This window comes from Phoenix dactylifera, chromosome 11 (assembly GCF_051530095.1).
Source record: "Phoenix dactylifera cultivar Ajwa chromosome 11, Ajwa_hap1_PhDact_Kaust_v1.1, whole genome shotgun sequence".
In the NCBI taxonomy this organism is placed as follows: Eukaryota; Viridiplantae; Streptophyta; class Magnoliopsida; order Arecales; family Arecaceae; genus Phoenix; species Phoenix dactylifera.
The window spans coordinates 25,060,691-25,068,025 of record NC_143200.1 but is presented as its reverse complement, the minus strand read 5'-3'; the positions used below and the strand labels follow the sequence as shown (position 1 = coordinate 25,068,025).

Here is a 7,335-nt window from a genome sequence, read left to right as displayed (position 1 = left end):
CCCAGAAGAATCTGGTCCGTCCATTAAGGCGCTGATATAATGTTCTGTCGAGCCAGCGTAAGAAAGTGTATTCCGCGGCACGGTTACGAGCTCTAGCCGTGGCAACCTGATCCAAGATTCCAAGGGTTCGGTTATCCGGGTGCCGGTTTTTTTTTTTTTGTTTTGTCGTGGCCATCTTCTTCTTCCTTTTTTTAGTTGGTGGGCTGTTTAAACGGCTCTCATGTAAGTACGACCAGCTACATTACTATCAAGAATGCATGCCAAATATTATCTTATGAGATTTTTGCTTTGTCCGTTCAGCATTTTTTTTATTATTGTTGAAAATTTTATATATTGTCTCTTATGGCTATATTTATATGTGATATGTATAGTATATTTATACTAATATATATATATATATATATAATTATCATTTTATATCTATTTTTTATTAGTATTTAATTTTTTAGTCCTGCATATATTTATATAAAACTTGTACGTACACTTGTATTGGTTCTTGCTCATTCTTAGATTATCCCTGTACACGGTTATATATATTGTCCTCACACGAACTTCTAGCTGAGTACACACATTAATTTGATGTTTTCTCACAACCTATGTTAAATGCATGCGGGTCATGTTGAAATAAGGATTTGATATCCATCATGTATTCTGATTTTCATGATGCATCCAAATGTATTTAGTGCCGGACATACTTGTTGAGCATATAGTACAATTTATGAACCAGATCATGTTTGTTCACAAATCAAGAGTTCTTAAAATTTCACAATATATTCTTTTTTAAAATATATATTTTAAAAAAGAATAACTTTAAGCCCGATCCACTTAAGATCTTTTATGTCTCCTCTTGGTATCTCCATCTCTCCGTCTTCAACTCATACTTGATATGAAAAAAGAGGGAGAGATGGGGGGCATCAAACTAAAGACAAGCGAGGGATTAGAATTGGGCTTTTTATTGTTTTAATGATTAAAATTATATTTATATATTTTCAACTTTTTATCAATAGTGTGCAAATGCTATATATCATTGTTGCTGCATGTTTTTTTTTTTTTCTTGGTTGTGCATGAACAGAGTTCAGAGTCAAACAAACGCTACGATAGAAGCATCGGCCATCACCAATCGATCAATAGCTGAAGGACACTCATTCGTTTTAGTTGTCCACCTCTAAGTTGTAGTAGCCTCTTTCGTGATTAGCCTTCCTAAAAATGTGGTGTCAAGAGAAGCTCTGGAGTCTGAAGATGTTCTATTCCTGCCTTCAATCTGAGCAGGAATTGAACTAGCTAGCTTGAAGTGGACAAGAACCAGCTAGAAGAATCCTTCCCAAACTGTTGCGAATAACAAATCCTCTGCACGGCTCTGATTGAAAGAGCCATCAAAGCTAATTTTAATGAAAGCCGGTCATGGAAGTTGGCGATGAACAAGAATTTGTTGACAAGATTCCACAAAGTCCTGCAGTATAAGACAACCATTCATAGAGCTTTTCTATCATTCATAAAGCTGAACCGTTCACTAACCATTCAGTATGTAGTAATAAGAAACTCCACAGGCCCTCTATCTTGGTCTTGAAACAAGAACTCATTCCTGCGCCTCCACACAATCCATAAAAGATGGGCTAAATAAGACTGTCACCACTGATTCTCTTCAGAATCTGCTTTGGATAGAATGAAGTGAAGAACTTGGTTGGTAGAGAAAAACAGAGGTCCCAGCAAAAAAAAAGAAGAAGAGAGAAACAGAGGTCTTTCAAATTACTGAGTTGTTATCCAGTGCATTGGAAGAAGATGTGATCAATCATTTCCAGATCCCTCTCATGTCTACCTACCATAGATAGGTGAGATAGTCTGAATAGTACCAAATAGTACCCAAGGCAGGGACGCGCAGAGAGCCCAGATAGCGTGTGCGCTCGCTCAACGCTCCAGATTAAAAGCTCTCTGTGCATTTAACGCTCCAGATCAAATTAGATATCGCGCAACGCGTAAGCGCCGGGGCCTTTTTAACGGCTACTTCGCACTCTATTTAAATAGCTGCAGCTCTCCGTTCCCTAGGAAATCCAAAGTCGATTCATGGTCGCGGAGATCGGTCGGTAAAGAAGGGTCTCCTTTGCACCAAGGTGGTAGCCTAGTGGTACTGGGCAGCAATTCTAACAATAAGGTCCCAAGTTCGAATCGCTGCGACGACGATTAAATTGTGGACCGGAGATCACTACTTTGGCCACTGCTTGGACTTGTGGTGTAGGACCGCTCTTGAACCGCTAGTAGCCGGGATGGTGCCGGGTGTGACGTACTCACACGTGGGACTCGAGCCAGAGCTCAGAGGAGTAGCTGAGCCAGGCCTACGGGTGGGAAGGATATGAGTAAAACCGGTCGGGGTGCCCAACACACGGCCATTTCTGCCCGCATCGAACATTTTCCTGGCGGGGGGCTGCTACGCGGGGGTGGGCTTGTCCCTTCCTCCCCCCTACCCTAGTTTGTTTAAGCAAAAAAAAAAAAAAAAAAAAAAAAGGGTCTCCTTTTTTTCTCTTTTCCTCCTCCTCCTTTGTCTTCTCCTATTCCTATTCCGCGTTTTCTTTCCCTCGATTCAAAAAGTCTCCCAACCCTAGGTCTCCGGTTGGTAATCTTTTTCAAGATCATGATACCCTTCTTCTCTTTCTTCGTCTTCTCGTCATGATTCTTCCAGATGGGCAATGTCCGTTATCTTATGCTTCTCCCTCTCTTCCATCCCCCTTTCTTCTTTTCTAAGGGGTTTCTTGCTTCTTTTCTGTTTTTTTTTTTTGGTGCCGTGGGGTCTCCAAGAAGAGGCTGTGATGATTCCTGGACGAGGGTTTGCTGCGTTCTGAAGCAGAAGACTTCTATTTCTAATGGCAAGGCAGTCTTGGATGGTCTGCCGTACTGCAGGCAGCCGCTTGCTGCCGTCTTGATTTCGTTGCGGAAGGTCTTGAGACTAAGAACACGGTGCTGTAATAAATGGTGAATTTGAGCTTCCTTTTCCTCTTCCCTTCTTGGCTTTTCTAAGTTGCGTTCTTTTTCAAGATTTTGTTTTTAAGGTTTCTTTAATTTCTTTTGCTGTTATTTATTTCATGTGTTGAGTTGCTTCTGCGGTTCCTCAAGAATTCATAGGTTATGGAGGTCAATGGAAGATACGCGGTAGGGATTTCGTCCACAGCATCCGGGGATTTGAGAACCCAGCTTTTCAAGTTTTCTTATTTTAGTCATGGAAAATTAGCGATTGTTTCCTTAGTATCAAGGTTTATGACATTTTCAAATGTTTTGAATCTACTCCCGTCCAACAACAAGTTCTTCATGTTCTCCACTCATCTTTTTTATTTGAATTTCTTTATTTATTTTTAGTTTAGTTATCTTTCTCACGTAATGAAGGTGTTGGTCTTGCATGGATTCCCTTTTCCTCCATTACTCTTTACTCTTTTTCCTTCTTTTTTTCTTTGAGCAATAATATGACAAAAGAGAACTTGAATGAGCTCCCACACTATCCTCGAGACCAAATTCTATGTTGTTGTACCATCCTGACGCTGCTTTGCTTACAAAAATAAAGGTATAAAATATTATAATTATTAGTATAAAATAATTTTCCATAATAATTTCCCATAATTTTTTATAAAATAATTTTCCGCGGTCCAGGAGCTCTTCTTCGTGGTCCACGCTCGAGGAGAACCTCAGCGCGGGCCGCGAGATTGATGATAAAAAAAAACCAATAGATTGATTTTGGAAGGTATGGAAAAGGATTAAAATTTTTTTCTTTTAAAATGTGGTTCAAGAGATGCATACAAAAATTGAAAAGAAAAATACCTTTTCTTACGAAAGGGAGTCTGACGGCTAGAGTTCTTGGCTACAGCAGATTTTTAGGTTTATAAAGGGACAAACTATGTAATTATGTTATTTTAATATAGGTATTTTTGTCAAAAATACAGCTTTCCGAAAAAGCTGAAACAGCTTCCTTCCAAAAGCTTCAAATTGGAGCTTCCTCCTAAAAGCTGTTTTCAGCTTCCCGCAAAAGCTGAAACAGCTTTTTGAAAAATTTACCAAACACAGTTTTTCATCTAAAAGTACTTTTGGAGGGCCAGAAAGTGCTTTCTGACCCTCCAAAAGCTCCCCCAAACATGGCCTTAGATGCTTTTTTTATGCTTCAGAGTCCTGGATCGTATTCCCTGTTGCTATCAAGTGGTGTATCAAGGGCTACTGCAATACTTTCTATAGAATTTGTTAAATCTGGCACATACTCTGCCCACTACAGCCATCCATGAAATACTTTTTTTATTTAAACATATTAGTATTGCTTTTCTGCAGGAATTGTTCACTTGACTAATTCCTTGCTACATATTCTTCATGCTGTTTCAAACAAAATGAACTTCTTTACTCTTGAGTTTGCGAATTCATACTTTTCCTATATTTCATAACATCACTTGCTGAATATTTGGGGAAAAAAGTGGAAATAGAATGTGAAAAATTGTACTCTTTGCAATTTGGAAGATCTATTGTTCTGCAGGCTATTGCTGCAGCCTATTGGAAACTGCACAATATTTCCAGTAAATGGGGCCAAAGTTTCGTTTCCTCCTAGTGAACTCCACATGCCATTCCTCTCGATACCTTTCTATTGCTTTTCTTTATTTGTTAAATATGATAATTATTTTTTTTTTCTACAACTTATGAATTTCTAAATGTCAAGGCCATTTCCTCTGGCAGCTTATATAAATATATATTCTGTGATGGTCATGATGGTAGTCCTGTGAAAGCTGCATCCTTTCCTAAAACAGTGGTTCTGTTATTAATTACAAATGGTTGCTTCTTTGTGTTGGAGGCCGATGATGGTATATACATCCTTTTTTTCCTGTATTTTTCTTTCTTTCATATGAAAAATCTCCGATGAGTTGCCCAGGAGGTGGAGGCTTGCTGGTTTCTTATGATTAATGATCCTTGATCAACTTCTGTTATCATTTTCCCCCAGATTGCTGGGGCGATAATGAAATTTTGTGAGGGTGATTTGCCCTATAGAAGCATAATTTGTTTGTAATATTCCCCATCAAGGCCAAGACTCGAGCAATAACTTATACAAGTTGTAATTTAAGGAACCCAGATCTGTTTATCCATTAGAACTTATGGCTAAAAGAAATCATACATGACAATATCCCTGATCTAGCACTAATTCTACCATGTCATAGTAACTTAAATTGCCTATACTTCTTATACTTCCAAAAGATGTCATCTCTTATTTAGGCACTGCAATGTCATGCATGATAAAGCTGAAGAGAACATTTATCTTTTAGGTTACGATCCTTAAAAATTATGACTGTGTTTAGATATGCCATTAAGAAAGCTTTCAAAATTAACTGCTATACCAAAAATCTTGTCTAATATTATGGTTACTTCACAACAACCAGATGTAATGGCTATTGAGTTTAACTTAGTTACTAAAGGATCTATTAGTCGAAATGTTGGACTTTTTTCCCAATTATATTGCAGATTTTAGCAAAAACATCATAATTGATGGAGCATGGGAGTGAGAAAACTGCTAAATTATGATGATACGCGTCAAAGATTTTTTTTAGATTTAGAAGTCCAGTGCATGACCTTTGGATGATGAAAACCCATGAGCACGTATGTGGGTATACGACTTGGATGCTTCTTTCACAATTTTATAGAATGTTTTCAGACCTTTAGGAAATGAGGACACTAAGAATTGCTGATAGTTAATGTTATTGAAGACTAATTTATGAAAAATACCATTTGGGGTTAGTTTGAATTTTGAACACTGGCTTTAGACGGTCTTGATGAAAAGAGGGTCTCTTAGATTTAGGTTGAAGGATAAAAGGTGATCAGAGAAAAGTCAGAAGGGATTTAAGCACAGATTTTTGGAGGACTTAGCTTTGTTTAGGAGCCAACAAAATTATCTCCGACAAAGGCTAATTAGCCCACTATATTCTTACATCATTGCTAAGGCTAGAAAAGTTATTTAGGAAGCTTTTAGTAGCTGCTAACTACTGTTGGAATTGATATCATGTGGGGTTTATAAATGGCTATTATCTCAGAGGACACTGGTGAAGAAACGCCTTTACAAGTTTGTTTCTCGTTTTGATGATATATCCTATGAATTTTATTGCATTAAGCAACCTGCTTTATTTAACTTTATATGTGGTGCCTTATTCTGCAAAAGGTACACTTGAATGGTATTGCTACTTTCATTGGCACAGTAGGGCTTGGTGTAGCTGTTGTGGATCTTGCAGTCCTTATTGGTCGGGTTGGTGACAACTTGCACATGCAAATTATTATAACATTCTATATTTTCAGAGAATTATGATGTTTTTTTAGTAATAAATTTTTCATATTCTTTATAACAAGAACCCTGTTGGGTCTGTGAATTTATAAACGAACAGACAAGTGTAGAGTCTGCAGTGAATGGAGTCATTAAGATCTTGACAGTTGCAGTATGTGTTCATAATTCATATTTTGCCATTTTTTTTAATAAAATAAGGTCTTACACGCGTCCCCCTCCCAAACAAAAAAGAAAAGAGAAAAAAACGAGGTGTCTATCGTGGTTGTCGCTGGCTTCCATTTGGCTGTTACCATGACGTGAGTATGCACAATTTATTTAGGCTATCTTCTTTCTTTTCCAATTTGGATTACTTAGTTTCTTTGTTATCTTTCTAAGTTCCTAGTTTACTCTAATTATTTCAGCCTCTCGTACTCAATGTTCAAAAAATGATGGCGGACAAGCCTAGGGTACATTTTTTTCTTAAACTTAAATACAAATATTTTTTGATATATATGCTTGGATGATGTGACAGGTGCATGTGAAACCAAGGTTCACCGTATCGGTATTGGACTCCGTATCGGTGTCACACTAGCAAAGTGTTGGTACGATATAGTATGTAGTTTTTTTAGCGTACCGAGTATTGGTATGCCACCGATATCAGTGTCGATACCGTCCAATTTGTTTCGATATGGCATACCATGGGTGAAACTATGGGATGGCCTACAACTATTTATAGTGATAAGACTGGAACATATGATAATATGAGTGATTAAACAATAGAAGGTGCTGTCAATGCTGCTGGAGAACACTAATAAGCTAGCTATAAAGATCACAACTGGAGCCGATGTCGGTGAACCATATATAAGCCTGGAAACTGGTGGTGGAGACGCTGGTTGATGAGGCTGCAAGTACCCTTGGCCCCGGATGGGTGGGTGTATGCATATCCATGCATTTTTTTTTAACTACTGCCTCCCTTCTAGATGGATGGCTAAAAAACAAGGATCAACTAATCAGCTGTACTTTTTTTTTTTAACCTATATAGTCGGTTGGCCCCACCAACCCCAGCAGCTGCA

At 38.0% G+C, this 7,335-nt stretch overlaps 1 long non-coding RNA gene across 2 annotated transcripts; it reads left to right on the top strand.

Annotated features, from left to right (window-relative positions):
* Nucleotides 1-2,504: 2,504 nt before the first annotated feature.
* On the top strand, nt 2,505-7,335 carry LOC113462716 (uncharacterized). 2 transcript variants are annotated; one of them, XR_005512489.2, is made up of 3 exons: nt 2,505-2,964; nt 6,795-7,190; nt 7,305-7,335. It is a non-coding gene; the product is annotated as an uncharacterized LOC113462716 (long non-coding RNA). The 2 variants fall into 2 exon arrangements; XR_015971406.1 differs by lacking the exons at nt 6,795-7,190; nt 7,305-7,335 and adding an exon at nt 3,106-4,809.